Source organism: Hylobates moloch, unplaced genomic scaffold (assembly GCF_009828535.3).
Source record: "Hylobates moloch isolate HMO894 unplaced genomic scaffold, HMol_V3 SCAFFOLD_9, whole genome shotgun sequence".
Lineage (NCBI taxonomy): Eukaryota > Metazoa > Chordata > Mammalia > Primates > Hylobatidae > Hylobates > Hylobates moloch.
In genome coordinates this window covers 30,536,836-30,559,012 of record NW_026652284.1, presented here as the reverse complement: position 1 = coordinate 30,559,012, position 22,177 = coordinate 30,536,836, and the positions used below count along the sequence as shown (strand labels likewise).

At 39.0% G+C, this 22,177-nt stretch overlaps 1 protein-coding gene across 3 annotated transcripts in view; it reads right to left on the bottom strand.

The window, feature by feature from the left end:
- Positions 1-22,177, bottom strand: part of SLCO5A1 (solute carrier organic anion transporter family member 5A1) — a 160,022-nt gene that overhangs the window by 101,688 nt on the left and 36,157 nt on the right. The window lies entirely within an intron of this gene.

The window sequence follows — 22,177 nt, the reverse complement described above, 5'->3', positions numbered from 1 at the left end:
TATCTTGATTTTAGAACTTTAAACCTTTGTTATATTCCTTAATTTTACCTTATTTTTAGTGTTGAATGGTTTTTCTTTCCTTTTTTAGTCTTCTTACATGATCTTGTTTAACAGTGTTTATCTTACTCTTCTCTTATGTGGTGCATATTTTGTGATCAGTTTTGGTGATCGCTCATGAGAAGCTGGACGCAGCATCACACCTCTGCTGGGCATATCTTGCCCAGAGGTCTCTGTTGCTGCTGCCCCAGCTGCCCCTCGGGCTCATCCAGTGGGTGAAGGATGGTAGCCTAAGAGGCTTAGAGTTAATTCTCTCCAGGACTCAAGCTCACTCAGCACATGGCATGTTTGATTAGCTGGAACCCATGCTTGCTCTCTCACGTTATCCAGTAATGAGAAATGTGAGTTCTAATCCAAGTTCTCTGATGAATAACTGCTGACACTAAGACGAGCCAGAGGGCTCTTTATTCAGCTCCAGCCTGGCCCTGGGGAGGGTCCTATGGGTTGACCTTCCCAATGGCTTCTCCAGAGATGGGGAGAAATTGCACCGTGCAACATTCTCTGGGAGCTACTTCACCACTCATCAAGGCTGCCACCCCCATTCCTGGCAGAATTCAGAGACGCTCCTCCTTCTTCATCACAAAAACCCAACAGGGCTGCATCAGGGATTATCTCAAACAGGGTTGTTCCATGGGATCAGTTGCAACCTCGGGGAACAACTCTCTGAACTCTACAATCTATATTGAATAATTCAACCTGCCTGGAAATCTATGCCCCTGAATCACAAGAAATAGTTCTGGCATATAATCCCAGCACTCTAGGAGGTCAAGGCAGGAGGATCACTTGAGTCCAGGAGTTCAAGACCACCCTGGGCAACATAGTGAGACTTTGTCTCTACAAAAAATTTAAAAATTAGACAGATGTGGTGGCACATGCCTGTAGTCCCAGCTATTTGGGAGGCTGAAGTGGAAGGATCCCTCCAGCCCGTGGGGTGATGGGGGTTGAGGCTGCAGTGAGCTGTAATTGCAGCACTGTACTTCAGCCTGGGTGACAGAGTGAGAGAAAAGAAAAGAAAAGAAAAAGGAGGGAAGGAGGGAGGGAGGAGAAAGGAAAGGAGAGGAGAGGAGGGGAGGTGAGGGGAAGGGGGAGGGGAGGGGAGGGGAGGGGAGGAGAGGGGAGGAGAGGAGAGGAGAGGAGAGGAGAGGAAAGGAAGGAAGGAAGGAAGGAAGGGAGGGAGGGGAGGGGGGGAGGGGAGGGGAGGGAAGGGAAGGGAAGGGAAGCGAAAGAAATGATTCTGGAGCTCCCAACTGTGGTCAGCCAGGGAGCCATGGGCCTCCCTGGACCTGGGAAACTGAGGGGCCCAATCAAAACCAGCATCATGTAGGGCTGCATAGTCACCTCCTTCCTGGCCTCATGCCCTAAAAGGTTGAATACAGATTCACATTGCAAGGTCAGAGATCACTCACTCATCCATGCACTCTGTGATGCAAGGCACTGGGACAGGGAGGGGTCGCTGCAAAGGTGAATAAAACTGATGCATTGTCTTCCAGGAAAGAAACATGTAAAACTCACCATGATCCAAGGTTCAGTGAGTAGGTGCAACAAGCACCAATAATATGGTGTGGACTGTGGGAAAGGAATGATACGTTGTAATTAGTTGGGGAGGGAGGACAGAGAAGGCTTCATGGACGCTAGACACTAAAGGCTGAGCAGCACACATGGGCAAAGGCACACAGATTTGAAAGTGCATGATGTATTCAGGGAATTGCAACTGACCACACTCAGGGAGAGGCAGAGAAGAGTGACCACTATCGCCTGCACCCTAGGCCCATCCTGTGGCTTCAATGCACACACAGCTGTGTGCAGGCTGCCAGTCCCTATTCTCTGCGTGCCCTAGAGGGTGATGGCAGTACAGAACTGGCTCCCTCTACCATGCAATAGCATTTGGCAATGGTCTTCTGTTGTTTCCCAGATGGCAGTAGAAGAACAAGTCACGTCCACTGTGCTATTGAGGGCAGGCTCCAGCATCTAGAACTGGGAGTCCGGGTGCGCATCCTCGGGTCTCCTGAACACTTAGATCTTTCCTCCCACACCCTCTTCCCTCTCTGCTTTTGCACCAGTCATTGGGATTCAGTTGAGAGTCCAGCGTACCAGAGGCTGTCCAAGGCCTCTCTGTCCACCTCATTCCTGTTGTCCCCATCTCTTGGAAGTGGAAACAGTTCCCCTTCTCATTCGTTCTCTCTGTTTTGGGGCAGAATTCAGTGAAAGAAACACCACCCTCAACTGTGGTGGACATCTTTTCTTTCTGCCTATTGAATTTCTATAGTAAACGCGATTCCATTTTCCTTCGGGGGTCACCCCTATTGCACACAGTCCTGATAGCCTGTCATTCATAGGGCCCCATCCTCCATGATTCATCAGTAGACAAGTGACCAACCCAGGCCACTCAGATGCCCTTCTCCCTGGAAGATCTTTCCTCAGATGCCCACGGCTCACTCACTCCCTTACTTCTTCCAGATCTCTGCCCAAATATGACCCCTTACAGAAGCCACAGTGTTCCACACATCTACACATGGCACCGGCCACCTGCTTCCATTCTGCTGTCACCCACCCTGCTGCAGTTTTCATTAAGGTGAGTATCACTGCACTGCATACATTTATATATTTGTTCATTATCTGCCTCTCCCACTGGAATGTCAGCTCAATGAGAACAAGGACCGTTTTTCTCACTGATGGATTATCAGTGCCTAAGCAGTATTGACTGTAAGCACTAATAAGCCCTTATTGAATGGAGAAGGAATGAACATATGGACTTTGAATCTTGGGTAAAATAACAGAAGCAGCTGCAGCTTCGTCCTTACAGCAGAGCCTTGAAGAGTCATCCATAGACTCCTGGTGCTAGACCCTCAGGGCTGCCCTGTTGCAGTGAGCGTCTCTACCTCCTCCAATCCCACCTCAATAGAGTCCTTGATTTACACAGTCGGCCCCTATGGTTTACAGTCACAGATCCCTGACTCTTACCTTCTCCAGGCTCTCCACAGGCCACTACCATCCTGAGGTGGGTTTGCTGGGTCCTCAGAGCCTCCTTATAACTGACCTGGATTTACTGCTCCCTCATTTGAACTCGGTCTCTAAATTGTCACCCTCTGATTCCAAGTCACACCCCACCCCCAGCTCACTGCTCACTGCCCATGGCTCTCCCATATTCCCTCTGGTGTGTAACCCACTTTCTCAGCTGCCACACATGGCAGTGAACCCTGCTTAGAACCGTGCCCAAAGTGGCTTAAGGTTACAAGCTTAATATAGGTTCAGTCTCAGGGTCTGGGACTGCACCCAGGATGGTGCCACAGAAAACCATTTTATTCCCATGCCTAAGTCCTCAAATGACTATTAACCCTGGTGTGTGGCATAATGGTAGGAGGCCACCTTCTTGTGTGTGTTTGGTGACACAGCACTGCAGATAACAAGAGGACATGAAGAACAATCCACGCCGCCATGATACCACAACAGTGATACCAACTCTCTTTCAACTTGCATATTCCCTGAAAAATAGCCAAAGTACTTTAAAGCACCAGAGCACTGTATTTAAAGAAAATTATTCCAACTCATTCCTTCCACTCACAAGCACAGGCAGATAAGAGGCCTTTGATCTCAGTTATTTTGAGCAGCAATTTTTTTTTTTTTTAAGTGATTCCGTTATTTTGACACAGGCCTGACAGCAAAAGAACAGCTGCCACGGCAGTCAGGGAATAGTCTATCACTTTGCTGAAACATCCAGAGAGCATCTCAGGTCACAAATGAGAGGGGAAGAGGGTTTCAGTAGATTTGGAGAGCTTTCTCCTCGCTGCCATAGAGAGAAATCGTTGGTTGAAATTCACTAACTTCCTTTAGAAATATTTTCAAAGTAATTTGAAAATTATTTAGAGAATAATGTGTTCCCTAAAAAGGAACATACAAATGTATAAGAAGCAGCCAGTTGTGCTTAATTAGCATCTGGGGCATGGAAGGGGAATGGGTTTAACGTGCTGTGGCTTTAAAACATCAGATTGGCACATGTATCCATATGTAACAAACCTGCACGTTGTGCACATGTACCCTAGAACTTAAAGTATAATAATAAAAAAAAATCAGATGGCCACCTGTGAGTGACCACTGTCTATACACTTCAGCAGATCCTCAAGAAGGAGCACAGGCTGTTATCAGGAAGGCATGAAAAATATAGGCCAAATTTTTTAAAGTATATTTTGGAACAAAAAAATTTTTCATAAAAAGTTAAGAATGAATCCCCTTAGAACACAAACAGAAAATGGATGGGACTTAACAAAACATAAATGAACTCATGAAAAACTTTAACCTCACAAGTTATCAAAGAAATAGAAGCTGCAGCTGGACACAGTGGCTCATGCTTATAATCCTAGCACTTTGGGAGGCCACGGCAGGAAGATCACTTGAGCTCAGCAGTTGGAGACCAAGCTGGGCAACATAGTGAGACCTAGTTCTCTACAAAAAAATTAAAAATTAGCCAGGTGTGGTGGTGCATGCCTGTAGTCCCAGCTACTTGGGAGGTTGAGGCAGGAAGATGGCTTGAGCCTAGCAGACTAGGCTGCAGTTTGCCATGATTGTGCCACTGCAATCCAGCCTGGGTGACCAAGACTCCATCTCAAAAAAAGAAAAAGAAAAAAAGCTGCAAACAATGAGATACAATTCTAATTTAATAAACTCACAACGTCTGAAATAATACTCAGTGCAGAAACAAAATAAGTGAGTTAGTTATTCTTATTCACTGCTGGTACAAAGTTACACGATCAAGTTTTTGGACAGTAATTCCTATATATATATATATATATCATGGTAATATTTATCACTATATTATGTATATAATAGAAACAACATTAATAATAAAGTGTTAACTAAATTTTGAGACACAATGTGGCTATTAATTTTAATGTTTATGAAGAATTTTTATAGCTTGAAGAAATACTTATTTTAAATTTTAAGTGAAAATGAAGGATACAAAATTCTTTTAATAATGTGGTCACGATTATATAAACCTTCAAGAAAAAGACTGGGCTGGGTGCTCAGACCTGTAATCTCAGCATTTTGCAAGGCCAAGGCTGGCAGATTGCTTGAGCTCAGTTCAGGACCAGCCTGGGCAACACAGCAAGAACCCATCTCTACAAAAAATACAAAAATTAGCTGAGCGTGATGATATGCACCTGTAGTCCCGGCTACTCGAGAGGCTGAAGTGAGAGGATCACTTCAGTCCAGGAGTTTCAGGCTGCAGTGAGCCGTGATCATGCCACTGCACTCCAGCCTGGACAACAGAGTGAGACCCTGTCTCAAAAAAACAAACCAACCAAAGAAAAAAAAAATCTAGCAGGAAACAATTGTAGAAAATATTTCTGAACAGGCACTTTACCAAAAAAGATACATAAACGGCAACTAAGCACATGAAAGATATTCAGCATCATTAGTCATCAGTAAAGTGCAAATTAAAACCACAATGGAATACCACTAAACACCTATTTGAATGGTTGAAATTAAAAAGACAGACCATACCAAGTGTTCTTGAGGATGTGATGCAAACTAGAACTGTCATACCCTGCTAGCGGGAATGTAAATTGGTACAACCACTTTGGAGAACAATTCAGTAGTGTCTTAAGGAGTCAAACATATACATATTACATGATTCAACCATTCCACACCCAGGTATGATCACAAAAGAAATAAAAACATATGTCTATACAAATGTTCACAGAAGCCTTATTTGTAGTAGTGAAAAACTGGAAACATCCAAAACATCTATCTAGAGATAGAGGGATAAACAAATTATAGTATATGGTCATACGATGGAATACTACTTAGCAATACAAAGAAATGAACTATTGATACTTGCTGAAATGTGGAGAAATCTCAAAATAATTATGTTGAGTGAAAGAAAGCAGACATAAAAGAGTACACACTGGATGATTCAATTTATGAAATTCTAGAAAACGTGAACTATCCCATAGTAATAAGAAACCAGAACACTGTTAACCGGGGACTAAGGAGGTCAGGCAGAAGGAGGGATTTAAAAGAGGCCCAAGAACGCTCTTGGCAATGCTGGATCTGGATCTGTTTGCCATCTCGATTGTGGTGATGACTTCACTGGGGTGTGTGTGTGTGTGTGTGTGTGTGTGTGTGTGTGTGTGTGTGTGTGGTGGTAGTGGTAGTAGTAGTCCCCATTTATCCTTGGTTTCACTTTCCGATGCATCAGTTACCTGCAGCCAATTGCAGTCCAAACATATTAAATGGAAAATTCCAGAAATCAACAATTCTTAAGTTTTAAATTGCACGCCATTCTGAGTAGCCTGGTGAAACTTCACATTGTTCAGCTCTGTCCCCACCAGGGATGTGAATCCTCCTTTGTCCAGCGTCCCGACGCTGTCTACGCTACCCACGCGTTAGTCATCAACATCATCTGCTCCTGACATCCAGCCACCGACGTCATCATGATTGGATGCCAGAAGCAGACGGTCCTTCCTCTGAGTGTCATTAGAAGGTCAACTGTCCACAACTGTCAACTGTGCCTACGTCATTCATCTCCCTTCATCTCATCACATAGACATTTTATTATCTCACATCACCAAAAAAAGGTTGAGTACAGTACAATAAGATATTTTGAGAGAGAGACCACATTCACATAAATTTTATTATAGTATATTCTTGCTATTGCTCCATTTTATTATTATTGTTGTTAATCTCCTACTGTGACTAATTTATAAATTAAACTTTGTTAAAGGTGTGTATACATAGGAAAAGACAGTATAAGTAGGGTTCAGTTCTATATGAGATTTTAGGCATGAATTGAGGGTTCGGGGGTATCCCCTGCAGACAATGGGGGACTATTGCATATTTACGTATATGTATGGGTGTGTGTGTGTGTGTGTGTGTGTGCGTCTATGTGTTAAACCTTTTCAAATTGTATATTTAATTATGTACAGTTTATTTTATGTCAATTTTATCTCAGGAATAAAAGGAAGGACCAGAGATCTAAAAATGAATTCTGGAAGTGGTTGCACAACTCTATACATTTACATCACTGAGTTGTATACTTAGAGTAGGTAAACATGGTAGGTAAAATATGCTTCCAAAAAGTCATTAAAAAAACAAAATAGACTAGAAGGAAACGCATCCATGTGTCAAAAGTTGTTAGCTCAGGTTAGTGAAATTACAGTGGGGGTTTTTTGGTGTTTTCCTTGTAACTGTTCATCTTTTCAGGTTTTTCTAATTGAATACATATTAAAATAAGCAAAAAAATTAAACATATCTTTGGGAATTAGTAGTACCTTTATATTATTCAGCTGCTAATACTCCAGCCATCAAATATACTATCTTTGTATAAAGTTAGGACAAATCAGTATTTTTTAACTTGAAGGAGGCCTTTACAAGTCAATAGACTTGTTTTATTTGTTCTTATGTTTATAGCATTTCTTGCAGGGGCACCTGACACATCCTGAACATCAATAATCTCTGAGGAATGTATGTACAGGACAGTATTTGTAAAGCAATCCTGCCATTTTCTATAAGATTGATCTGCCTAGTACTTCAAGATGACTTCTTATAGGCCAAACTATTATAACAAGTCAAGGATTAACAAACTACCAGCAGATCTGGTAAATACAGTTTTATTAGAAAACAGCTATATGGATTCATTTATGTATTGTGTATGGCTACTTACACCAAAATGGCAGAGTTGAGCAACTGCAACAGACATGGTACAGCCCACAAAGCTTAAGATATTTACTATCTGAGCCTTTATATAAAAAGTTTGCTGGCCCTTATAATAAACCATGGCAGTCTTCTATTAAGCATTTACTGTGTTCCAGGTATCAGCAAAATGTTTGCATACATTATTTTAATTTTCACCCCTAAGGTAGTTATAATTATTTAAGCTATGACTATAAACCACAAAAGTATGGGTAAATTTTTGTTTAGATGCATATCTGAAAAAGCCATTTCTCTATAAAGTTTATAGTTTTAACATGTTAACTATGTAGAATAAAATTATGCATGGAAATCAAAAGACTATTTGCATAAAAAGAAAATTTATTTGTAAAATCAATTTTTCCAGAGCTGGCAGTATCTCAAAGGTTCAACTTACAAAGGCATAAACCCAAAGCAGTATTTTAATTGAACTATAATTCATGCCGAAGTAAAATAGAATCATAACTGTTATTTAATGACTACCTTTCAGAAACTACACTAGGTACTACTTACTTGTGCCATCAACACTAACAACCTTATGGAAAAAAGCATACTGTCATTTTCAATTTACAAATGAGAAAGCTGAGTCCCTGAGAAGTTAAGGAGATAAGCAATTAGTTAAGTGGTAGAACCCAAATTAGAACTTGACTCTATCTGAACCCAAAGCCTGTCCTCTTTTCATTTGAGGGCACATTTCTCCAAAACACAAAAAGGTATCAAAACTTTAATTATAAGAAGCTTAATTAAACTAAAAAGCTTCTGCACAGCAAAAGAAATAGTCAACAGAGTGAACAGTCAACCTTCAGAATAGGAGAAAATATTTGCAAAATTATATATACAACAGGGGACTGATATCCAGAATTTATAAGGAACTCTACTCAACAACAAAAATAATTCTATTAAAAAGTGGGCAAAGGACATGAATAGATAATTTTCAACAGAAGGCATACAAATGGCCTACAGGCATATGAAAAAAATGCTCAACATCATTAATAATCAGAGAAATGCAATTTAAAACCAAAATGAGATATCATCTTACACCAGCCAGAATGGCTATTATTAAAAAGACAAAAAATAACAGATGTTGGCAAGGATACAGAGAAAAGGGAACTCTTATACACTGTTGATGGAATATAAATTAGTATAGCCACTATGGGAAACAGTATGGAGATTTCTCAAAGAACTAAAAATAAAACTAACATTTGATCTAGCAATCCCATTACTGGGGTATCTATCCAAAGGAAAGGAAATCAGTATATCAAAGGGATATTTGCCTTTGCACATTTATCATTGCACTATTCACAATAGCAAAGATACGGAATCAACCAAAGTGCTTATCAATGGAGGACTGGATAAAGAAAATGTGCTACATATACACAATGGAATACTACTCAGCCATAAAAAATAATATATCTTTTGCAGCAACGTGAATGCAACTGGAGTCCATTATCCTAAGTGGAACAAGCCAGACACAGAAAGACAAATAGCATATGTTCTAACTTATAAATGGGAGCCAAATAATGTGTACACATGGATGTAGATTGTGGAATGATAGACAATGCAGACTTGGAAGGGTAAGGGTGGGTGGTGGATGATGAGCGATTACTTAATGGGTACAATGTATGTTATTTGGGTAATGGATACCCTAAAAGCCCTAATTTCATCACTATGCCATCTATCCATGGTATTACCCAATTACCTAAGACATCATAAAATTATGCTTGTACCCCATAAATTTATACAAATAAAAAAGAAGCATATGGGGCTCTGTTACTAAAAAAAAAATCACATCAGAGCTGAAAATCTCAAAATATTTTTGGAGCTGTTAGTAGCAGGAGGCTTAAAAGCATTCTAAATGAAAAAGAAGCTCATTATTAGATTTCCTTTTCCAGTTTATCACTAATAGGCTTCCATAAGGACGGCAGGGAAATGTACATTATCTGGAAAATACATGCCAAATATGTTGCATGCCATTTACTTCAGTAATTATGGTGAAGCCTCAGAAGAGCATACCAGCTGTTAAGAGCAGCTTCAACTTACCTCCTGGCAAGGCTAAGTCACTGCCAGGAAGCACCTTCCAGGTAAACAGGCATCTGTGTGACACACTATACTTTTCAGGCACTTGAAGAAGCATGATTTCCATTGGAGAGATCCAAGTTCAGAGCAATACCAAAGCACAACTGGAACAATGTCTTGTGCAAAGTCCCTACAGTCATTGGCATCACCATGGCCATCCACTGGATTTTATAGACATTTGAGTGATATAAACCCTTTAGGACACCTTTAACGCTACCCTGTTTTTTGCATCAATCCACAGGAATTAGTCTTGGTACACTTTAAGTAAGGCTGCCTGCACTAGGGTTCCTTGTAAAGTTTATTCTTGAATTCAAAGACATATTAGTAGTCAAAGTCAACAGTCATTGAGAATAGAACTGTTACTATAAGATAACATTGGGCATTTGTTGTCTGCAAGATACTGTGCTAAGGCCTTTATATGTATTTTCTTATTTAATCTTCACTTCAACCTTATGTAGTAGATACTATTATTATCCTTTTTTGTTTGTTTGTTTTTTGTTTTTTGTTTTTGTTTTTTTTGAGACGGAGTTTCACTCTTATTGCCCAGGCTGGAGTGCAATGGCGCAATCTCGGCTCACCACAACCTCCACCTCCCAGGTTCAAGCGATTCTCCTGCCTCAGCCTCCCAAATAGCTGGGATTACAGGCGTGCACCACCACACCCAGCTAATTTTGTATTTTTAGTAGAGACAGGGTTTCTCCATGTTGGTCAGGCTGGTCTTGCACTCCTGACCTCAGGCGATCTGCCTGCCTCAGCCTCCCACAGTGCTGGGATTACAGGCATGAGCCACTGCACCCGGCCTATTATCCTAACTTAAAGCATTTTCCTTTGTCACCACTTCATCAATGAAATAATATAATAAATTCATCTGAATTAAGAATAGATAACATCAAACACCAGGGCCTGTGAGGGGGTGGGGGGCAAGGGGAGGGAGAGCAATAGGACAAATACCTAATGCATGCGGGGCTTAAAACCTAGATGATGGGTGGATGGGTGCAGCAAACCACCATGGCACATGTATACCTACATAACAAACCTGCACATTATGCACATGTATCCCAGAACTTAAAGTATAATAAATAAATAAATAAACATCAAAAATTATAAGTTATATAAAAAGGTTAAAAAAATTGATAATCCAGCCTAGCACAGTGGCTCACACCTGTAATCCCAAGACCTTGGGAGGCCAAGGTGGGAGGATTGCTTGAGCCCAGGAGTTCAAGACCAGCCTGGGCAATATGGCAAGACCCCATCTCTACAGAATTAAAAAATTAGCTGGGTGTGGTGGCATCCACCTATGGTCCCAACTACTCAGGAGGCTGAGATGGGAGGAGATCTTGGGCCCAGGAGGTCAAGGCTGCAGTGAGCCATGTTCTTGCCACTGCACTCCAGCCTGGGAGACAGAGCAAGACCCTGTCTCACACACACACAAAAAAAGTAATCCCTGTATTTTTGTTATCTAACAATAAGAAAGATAACTTATAAATACAGTTTTACTTACTAAGTTAACATGCGTAAGCTTTTTGTATTTTTTCTAACATACAACACTTCAATTTACAGTAGTAGAAAAAAATTCTCATTTGGAAAGGTGGAGTAGTCTACAGTCTACTCTTATGAAAAAGACAAAAGTGCCAAATGACCCATCTAATACCAGGCATTTTGTTTTAAAATTTTTTATGTAATATTCAGTTTCCTTGGGGCAATTATGACTCAACTCATATTCAAGAGGTTCGTAAGAGTATTGGCTTCAGCATCAGATGTCTATGTAGGTCTCTATCAGGGACTGGCTCTGTGATCCTAGACAAGTTACTTAATCCCACTGGATGTGCTTCCTCATCTATAAATAGTAGATCATAATTTACCTACTTCCAAGAATTATTAAGGGGAGTAAATGAGACAATGTACATAAAGCCCTTCACACTAAATGCTCATCAATGTCAGCTATAACAATGATCATTATTCTTACTTCTATGATTATATATAACTTTATAGTTAAAATTATTATTCTGAGACCATACCAGACTTTAAAGTGTCTTCAGATTAATGAGTACCAAAAAAATACAGAAAGAATGAATAAGACCTACTATTTGATAGCACAATAGGATGACTATAGTCAATAATAACTTAATCGTATATTTTAAAATAACTTTTAAAATGTAATTAGATTATTTGTAACGCAAAGGATAAATGCTTGAGGGGATACCCCATTCTCCATTGTGTGCTTATTTCACATTGCATGCCTGTAGCAAAACATCTCATGTACTCCATAAATATATACACCTACCCTGTACCCACAAAAAAAATTTTAATTAATTTTTTTAAAATAAAAAGTTTAAATTTAAATTGTAATTAAATTGTAATTTTTAAATTTTAAAAATTAAAAAAGGTATCTTCATAAAAGGATGATGATGATGATGTCAATTTTATGGTTAAGTTTTTTTTTTTTTTTACCAAAGTCTTTAAAAATGGAATTTTCATATCTAGTTGTCAGATAGTTGGAATTACCCAAAACACTCTATTCCCTAATCATTAATCAATCAGTAGTTATTTGGTGAAGTTATACTTTTAAAATGTCTTATGTTAAATATTATGAGTGAAAAAGAGGGCCATGCCCCTTCCTAAAAAGAGTGTGTGACCTATATGGAGAATGAAATGATAATTGCGGTGGAGATACATCATTATACATTTGTGCAAGCCCATAAGATGTACACCAAGAATGAATCCTAATGTAAATTATGAACCCTGGATGACAAGGATGTGGCAATGTAAGTTCATCACTTGTAATGAATCTACTTCTCTGGTGGGACTCTTCATAATGGAGGAGGCTATGCATGTGTGAGGCGGGGAATACATGGGAAATCTTTGTACCTTTCTCTCAATGTTGCTGTGAACCTAAAACTCTAAAAAATAAGATCTTTTTTTTAACCTAAAAAGCTACACCTAGATTAAAGTCTATTTTTTAGAAAGGCAAGACCAAAGTTTGGGAGAAAATATTTGCAAAGACTCATACCCAGAATACCTAAAGAGTTCTTACAATTCAATAATTAGAAGATTAAAACACTAATAGAGAAAGGGCAAAAATTTTGGACAGTTGTATCACCAAAGAAGGTATCAAGATGGAAAATAGTCTATGCAAAAATATTTAACACCATTGATCATTGGATAAGTGCAAATAAAAGCAGTGAGATACCACTATCACTAGAATGACTAAAATTAGAAAGACTGACCATATCAAGTAGTAGCAAGGTTGTGGAGCAACTAGAACTCTCATACATCGCTGGTGGGAATGCAAAAAAGTATAGACATGATGGAAAATAGTTTGGTAGTTTCTTAGAAAGTTAAACATACAGGCCAGGCGTGGTGGCTCACGCCTATAATCCCAGCACTTTGGGAGGCTGAGGCGGGTGGATCACCTGAGGTCAGGAGTTTGAGACCAGCCTGGCCAACATGGTGAAACCCCATCTCTACTAAAAATACAAAAATTAGACAGGCATGGTGGTGTGCGCTTATAATCCCCACTACCCAGGAGGCTGAGACAGGAGAATCACTGGAACCTGGCAGACAGAGGCTACAGTGAGCCAAGACTGTGCCACTGCATTCCAGCCTGGGCGACAGAGCAAGACTCTGTGAAAGAAAGAAAGAAAGAAAGAAAGAAAGAAAGAAAGAAAGAAAGAAAGAAAGGAAAAAGAAGGAAGGAAGGAAGGAAGGAAGGAAGGAAGGAAGGGAAGGAAGGAAGGAAGGAAGGAAGGAAGGAAGAAAGAAAGAAAGAGAGAGAAAGAAAGAAAGGGAGAAAGAGAGAAAGAAAGAGAGAGAGAAAGAGAGAAAGAAAGAAAGAAAGAAAGAAAGAAAGAAAGAAAGAAAGAAAGAAAGAAAGAAAGGAAGGAAGAAAGAAAGAAAGAAAGAAAGGAGGGAGGGAGGGAGGAAGGATGGAAGCAAGGAAGGAAAGAAAGAAGGAAAGGAAGGAAGGAAGGGGAGAGAGAGAGAAAGGAAGAAAGGAAGGAAGGGAGGGAGGGAGGGAAGGAAGGAGAGACAGAGAGAAAGAAAGAAATTTACCATATGACCCAGCAATTCCATTCTTAGATTACCCAAGACAAATTAAAATACATGTTCACACAACTAGTGCTAGAGAGCATCTCAAGTGGTTTTGGAGGCAAGAAGTGGGTGGAGATTGCATAATGGCACAAGCAGACATTTTGGGTGATGGAAACATTATCATGATAGTAGTGGTAAATATAGGACTATAGATATTTGTCAAAGCAACCAAATTCTATACTTAAATTTAGTAAATCTTATTGTAGTTAAAATTATATCTCAATAAAATTGATGCAAAAAATATAATTATTGACATAAGTTATTCTATGATAAATGCCTAACAGTGGTTCCAATAACTATAGACTTCAGGAGACAGAAAAGGAAGAAGAGAATGAATACTTATAAAGTGCTTCCTGTCTGCTTCTTAAACACAATAGTAAATCCTGCCAACAAGTTATCTGAAAGATAAGTTTAGTTAGTTTGCACTTTGAAGAAGCTGTCTGATCTTTGAAATAGTAAGAAGTGTACCCAAGTCACAAAACTAGTAAGCAGTAGATTCAAGCCCAAGTATGTCTGATTTTGAAATCCAAGTACTACACTACACCACATGGCTTCCCAAGTAATTTAAATAGAGCCACAAATGAAATCACACTTTAACCCAACAAGTATCAAGAGCAAACCATCCAAAAGAAATCAAACCACCATTGCTGTTCTCCTAAAAGAAGGATATTAATATGTGCAACGGCCAAATAATACATAAGAAATCTCAACACCAAGTCTTAATCTTTTAAATAGAGAATCCTGAATAGTCATAGAAGCTATTATAATTTTCAGAGCAAAGTTATTATAGAGATGTTTGCATAAATACACTATGTGAAATTTTCCAATTTACTTATACATTTTATCAAATTCTCAAGGACATTTCTGGAGTAATCTCATCACTTATAGAGCATTAATTCTGATGCCTGACTACAGATGATATGGTTATTATGTAATATTTAATAGTTCAAAATGGGAAGTTAATATACTTCTAAAAATACCAAAGAAACTAGTATATAAAAATGTCAACTGTGATCACCAAAAATTGCTTCTAGTTGTATCTAATTATCTCATACTCTCTTTAAGAGTTCTGCATTTCATATCAGGGATGGCCTGAATAAGTAACATTATTTCATATGTGACAACTGTTTAGCTTATTGTCAATGATACAGATTTATCATGATCTTATAAACCTCATGATCCATCCAATCCCTCAATTTTTAACTACTTTCAGGAAGTTTCACCAATAGGCAAATATGCTGAGGGACAAAAAAACAAATACTAGAAGCATTTTAAAAAATAATTATATGCTGTCCCTAGCAGGCTTTAGTGCTTAAGCTACAACAATTAATGTGATGTACCAAATTTTCACAAGTGCAATGCATCTTAGCAGCTCATCTAACGGAGTCTGGGTGATACTATTCATTAGTAAGAACCCTTAGAAACAATCCATGATTTTGTTCTCCCCAAGAAAGTGATCTTTTCATGATTTGGCAAATGTGGGCACACACACACACACACACACACACACACACACACACACGCAGCAACAACTTCATAGTTGTTTTTGTAGTCATCTAGAAAATGGAGAGCTAAAGTACATATTTGGTCATCTAGAATCCCTCAAAAAATTATCTTGCATAGAACTGTCTAGATAATTGAGGAAAATGATGTCTATGTCAAATATTTGGAGAAAGCTCAAAATTAATGAATACTTTGATTACTTAAACAGCCCGAAAGAAATTAAGTAAAAGCCTTGAAAACTCAGTCTAACAAAATAGGGAATAGTTAAGGATCCATTCCAATAATTTTGGAAGAAAGAGTGAAGATGCATTTAAAACATTAGTAGATTGAATTTGCAAAGCTGTCTGCATGGCAGAAGGCAAGGGAACCCGTTTGTAACCCAGGGCTGAGCAGCTGTCCCCTGCTGACTTGTCATCATCCCTTCCCCACAAATGCAGCCAGAGTCCCACATCATCACCCACAGCATGAAATCAGAAGAAGCCTTACGTCATTTCAACTCGTGGCATCTAGCACTGACATATCAACTTCTTCTTACAAAGAGTAACTTTATTCTTTCCAACTTCTGATACATTTCTGACCAATCAAGATTCAGACCTACACGTGCCCTAAATTGATATACCATTTTCCCGCACTGGAAGTGCTTCAAATACATAACTTTCTCTTTATGCCACATAATCGTTGCAATTGAGTAGTATCCAGCCACTGACCCGAAAGAAGCTGTTAGTTTTGCAGACAGCCCTAGTTATCAGCATCCACATGTGCTTATGCACCATGGTAATTAATCAAGGTTGCCCGGATTGGATGATAACATGGCTTCATGTCCACAATCCCTCAGCCTAAACCCTTAAAGCTGGATGTGTCTTGGAATTAAGAATTTTTCACATTTTACAAAAGTAAAATGGTGCCTGAGGCTGTATATTATGTAACATCCCAATGAAGTTTGGAATGGCATTCCAGAATCAAGCACACTAACATTTCTGCAACAAACAAACGAGTATTCACACTAAGTATGATTTTGAAAATAGCCTCAAATCAGATCAGATCAGGCTTTGCCATCACGTGAGTTATGAACTAACTATTGGATCTCAAAGCTTTTAGCAGAATATAGAAGTAATAGCAGAGGAATAGTAGCAGTGGAAAATAATTATGAGAACTGGTATATGCAAACAGATGCCAGGCACTAGCTATAAATGATCTCCTTAATCTCCCCAACAACCTTGAGGTCAAAACTACTTTCAAGAGGGTGTTTTACACCAACTGACTTAAAAACACTCTTTTTACAATGTATATGATATAGAAATGTTTTACATCGCTCTCCCAAATCATGAATCAAACCCAATATTGTTATTAGCCCATTCTTTTATTGGCTTTCTCATTTAGAATGACATTTCTGTTCTTGATTATAGGATTTTAATCTCATTAGAGTCCTACATAACAAATCCAGAGGTAGATTTAAAAGAAAAAAATCACGGAATTTCAAATTATTTCAGGAGGGCAACCCTGAGGTTACTCACTAGTTCAGCAACTCAAACCAAAATTACACACTAACAATTACCCCATTAAGGAGCTTTGCTTCCTTTTGTGAAGCATGCTCATCCCATAAGTGTGAAATTTATGTTTACCATTACAAGGGAAAACTTGATTTAAAAAAAATAAAAGACTGTACGAGAGCTCAAGGTGTTAATACAGAATTGGATGGTAATCTGCTGAGTCTAGGACTTGTATACTGAGACCTGTGAAAATCTCATTAGCTATCTTATCCCACCATCCCCCTATGCAGCTCAAGTGGCCCTCAGTCTTCCTATCTGTGTATTCTACATTTAACTTATTAATTTGGATTCGGTCTTATCCAAATCATGCCAACTCAGCTTGCAAACTCCTCGCCCCAGCTTACATTTTGTGGAGTTTTTATAAACATATTACTCTAAGAATTACTAACATCATAGTATATGAGGCTAGAGTGATATGATAATCACTCCTCATATCTCCAGTAAACAATTCACTCTAACAACCTTGATATAAACTGATTATACATATAATTATCATTTTTAATGTTCATCTTGTTCAAACAATGAATTAGATACTATAACAATATAATGCATTAGCATTTTACTCTTTAAGATGCTTCCCTACTGTGTACCTTAATTAAGGAACAAGGAAAGCATCCCAACTAAATTTATTGTCTTAGTATAATCTAAAATTATCTTCTCACAAATATGAAAGTCTTTGCTATCGCAAATGTCTTAAGTTGAGTTCCTTCAGAAGCCAAACCTAAAAGATTTGAATGCAAGTAATTTGGCATGATTCTGGAATCCATGTCTACTGTGCTTAAGGATACCACACCCTGTGCTGATTCATCTAAATACTATCTGTCTCTGAAATATCCCCAAACATGTATATGTATTTCCACACATATAGTCATCTGTTTCAGTATTGTGTGTGTGTTCATCCCCCAAGAAACAGAACGCATTCTCAAGCAGTAAAACTGGCCCAGGACACAGCACCGTGCCTCTCGGCTAATGGGCCTTAGCTACCATAGAGCACCATCACCTTCAGCCCATCTACCAAGGCAAATATGTCTCCATATTGTTGGCTTCTCTTTTGTCCATTTATTTTGTGTTTTGCGAACAATTTTGACCAATACTGTCCCAAAAATCAGTATGCAAGTAACAGTGCTGGATGTGTGACAAAAATTAAAACCTAGGAGAATCAACCTGAACGTTGAAAGGCAAGACGTTTTAGCTCCCTAGGCAAGAAGTGTTATCTCCCTTGAGGCATCATCAAGTAAGTGGTCAAAGACAGTAAGTGTCTTCTATGTGGGATCATAAAAAGAGATAAAATATCAGAAAGAGAATGAAACAGTGGTTACCACCTGTTGGGTGGGGGAGTGGTCGGGGAATGGGAAATGCAGGTCAAAGAATTCAAAAGAGCAGATGTGTATGATGAACAAGTTTAGACATCTATCGTACAACATGAGAACTAAAGTTAATAAAATTATATTGTATATCAGGGTTTTTTGTTAAATAAGTGGATTTTAGCTGCTGTCTTATCACCAAAAATTGACTATCTGAGATGATGGATATGTGAATATCCTTCACTACCATAACTTTTCTACTATCTATTGATATATGTATCCCACAACATGTTGTAAACCTCAAATATATACAATAAAATTTATTTTTAAAAAATAAAAATATTGATAGTACAACAGAGTAACTATAGTCAATAATAACTTAACTGTACATTTTAAAATAACTAAAACAGTGTAATTGGGCTGGGCATGGTGGCTCATGCCTGTAATCCCAGCACTTTGGGAGGCTGAGGCGGGTGGATCACCTGAGATCAGGAGTTGAGACCAGTCTGGCCAATATGGTGAAACTCTGTCTATACTAAAAATACAAAAATTAGCTGGGCATGGTGGTAGATGCCTGTAATCCCAGCTACTCGGGAGGCTGAGGCAGAAGAATCACTTGAACCCAGGAGGTGGGGTTGCAGTGAGCCGAGATCATGCCACTGCACTCCAGCCTGGGCAACAGAGTGAGACTCCTTCTCAAAAAAAAAAAAGGAGTGTAATTGGATTGTTTGTAACTCAAAGGATAAATGCTTGAGGGGATGAATACCCCATTCTCCATGATGTGCTTATTTCACACTGCATGCCTGTACCAAAGCATCTCATGTACCCCATAAATATATACACCTACTATGTACCCACAAAAATTAAAAATTAAAAAATGTAATAATAATAATAATAAATACTTAAAAAGTGGGAGAAACATATTTGTAACATTTATCTCACCTAAAGACTTAATATCCCTAATAAATTTTAACTATTAAAATTGAGGAAAGAGAGCCAGGTGTGGTGGCACACACGTGTAGTCCCAGCTACTTGGGAGGCTGAGCTGGGAGAATCATTTGAGCCCAGGAGTGTGAGGCTGCAGTGAGCTATGCTTGTGCCTGTGAATAGCCACTGCATTCCAACCTAGGCAATATAATGAGACCCTATCTCTAAAATAAAAAAAATAATAATTGAGGAAAGAAACTATGATACATGCACACATCAAAATAATATGCAGTTTTAAACTACAATAAACAAGAGCAGTATAAACTAAAAACAAAAAGAATCAAGGACAGTGAAGGTGAAGATCAGCAGTCACACGAATCAAGGACTGGTGAAGGGAGCCTGCTGACATTCTGAGGGCATCATAAACACAACTGCTGCCCAGGAAGACTGAGCAACAACTGGGTGAGTAGAACCAGAAAGAACAAAGGCCAGAGGCACATCATGACTTCAGGGGATTTGAAGAGAACAGAGAGCTGTTGCCAGGACTGCCATTGTACAAACAGCATATTCCCTTCCAATGTTACTTACATAGAAAGAAGGAAAGGAGGGAGGAATGGAGGGAGGAGGGGAGAAAGGAAGGAAAGGAGGAGGGAAAAGAATAAAGGGCTGGAATTTCCCCATTCTGCTGGCAGCCAGAGGGTGCAGAGCTGAGGCTTCTTGTACCTGTCCCTCTGTTCCTGCAGCCTAAAGGTCCTCTGATCACATCCCCTTGCTCCCTCATTCTTGGCTAGCTGAGCTCCCATCACCACCCACCACCTGGGTGTTCTAGGGTACATTTCAAAGGAGCAGAAACTGGGGGCAAGAACATGCACGGAGCCATCCCAGCATGATCACTCTGCAGGGACAGAGAAACGTGAAACCTCTGCAAAACCAGAATGGCAGCAATCATGATAAAATGAGCAGATACTGTAAATCCAGGACATGGATGTACTGAGTCAGGAGATAAGAGATCTGAGAGAGGGACACTATATTGTTAAATTACAGTCATTAAAAATTGTGCTTTGTTTGTTTAGAAGAAAAATATTACATTCATGACAAATATTTAATACATTTAAAAATATCTGAGATATGATGTTTCCCTCCTTCCAAGTCTGCAGTGCTGCTCTGCAGTTTTCATTTGACACGGCAAGTGCACAGCATGTGCCAGAGGCTGTGTTAGGCACTGAGATCATGGAGACATCTGAGAAATAGTTACTTCCCTCAAGAAGCCCAGAGTCCAGTGTAACAGCATCCAGGTCATTAACAACAGAAGCATTTGCTCTGAAACTAGGATTTTACTAACTGAAGTGTTATTTCATTTTTAAAATCCTATACCCAAGAATTTAAAGACCTTCTCTAATAAGTGAATTACAGAAGGCTTGCTTTGGGAGATATTCAAGCAAATATTGATCTGACCATTAAAAGAAGCTCAGACTATCAGGATAAACAACATTATAAATAGTAAAGTCAAAACAAAGTCAACAAGGAAAAGATCCAAGTCAAAATTCTGTCTTTGCTTTTAAATAAAATGAAGTATTTTTATTCTAGCATCTATTTTTATCAAATATTAGATATATTAATTCATCTGTCAATATCCTAGCTATTATCCCTCTTCTTCTGTAGAGCACTGGGTTGTTAGAAAATGTAAGCACCCTTAGAAATACTATAATTTAGTTGGAGAGGAGAAACAGACAACAGAAATGTTAAAAGATATAGATTAATTCCATTTCAACATAAGAAAATCTCAAGCCAGTGTGTGATTAATGGCCAAACAGAGCAGTGCTATTGCAATTTACAAAGGAAAAAAAACGAACATTTCAGACAAGTATATATTTAGGTAAGGTCTTGAAGGACAAGTAAAATTTGGACATAAAGGAGGCAGGAGGGCAAAAGTGCTCCTGTACAGAAATATGGTAGGAAAAGACCATAAATAAGGTAAGGGGTAAATTATTTGAGATAGCAGAGATAGAGTAACGTGGACAGCTTTCAACGTCGAGCCAGGAAATTGGATTTTATCCTTGGCAATGGGGAATATAAGGAGCCTATGCCAGTGTTTGAGCAAAGGAATGACATAAGGTGGTATTTTAAGAGTATTTGTCTGGCTTTACTATGTAAGAATTGAAAGGAAGCTGGTGGATAAGAAAACTCGACAGTCCAGACATGAAGTGGTAAGGATCAGAAGTAGGCTGGGACAGTGGACAGTAGTGTGAGAGGTTTAGGAGAAAAGATTCATAAGACTTGATAAGTTATTAGAGATCAGGAGATTCGCTGGTCTCAAGAATAGGTGGACAAGGGAAAAAAAATCATTAATGAAATTAAAGTCAAGATGCAAGATGTTTCAAAGTAGATGAAAGCTAATGGAAATAGGTCATAAAACTGAGGTAAAAGCACTAATCATAGGACTTAATGTAGTGAGTGGTATACATTCTTTGGAAAAAAAATCATAGTAAATATACTGTTTGGGGTTTTTTTTCAGGTTTTTGTTTGTTTTTGTTGTTGTTGTTTGTTTGTTTTTGTTTTTTGTTTTTTGTTTTGAGACGGAATCTCGCTCTCTGCCCAGGCTGGATGGAGTGCAGTGGCATGATCTCGGCTCACTGCAGCCTCTGCCTCCTGGGTTCAAGCGATTTTCCTGCCTCAGCCTCCCAAGTATCTGGGACTACAGGCGCGCACCACCACACCCAGCCACTTTCTGTGTGTTTTTAGTAGAAACGGGGTTTCACCATACTGGCCAGGCTGGTCTCACACTCCTGACCTCAAGTGATCCACCTGCCTCAGCCTCCCAAAGTGCTGGGATTACAGGCACGAGCCATTGTGCCCAGCCAATATACTGTTTTTAAATAATATTTTTTTCTAACTATAAAGTAACTTAAGTTCAGTGCACACAAATTTGGTATCAAAAAAAAATCCAAAGAAATAAAAGTCATTCAGAACCCTACTACCCAG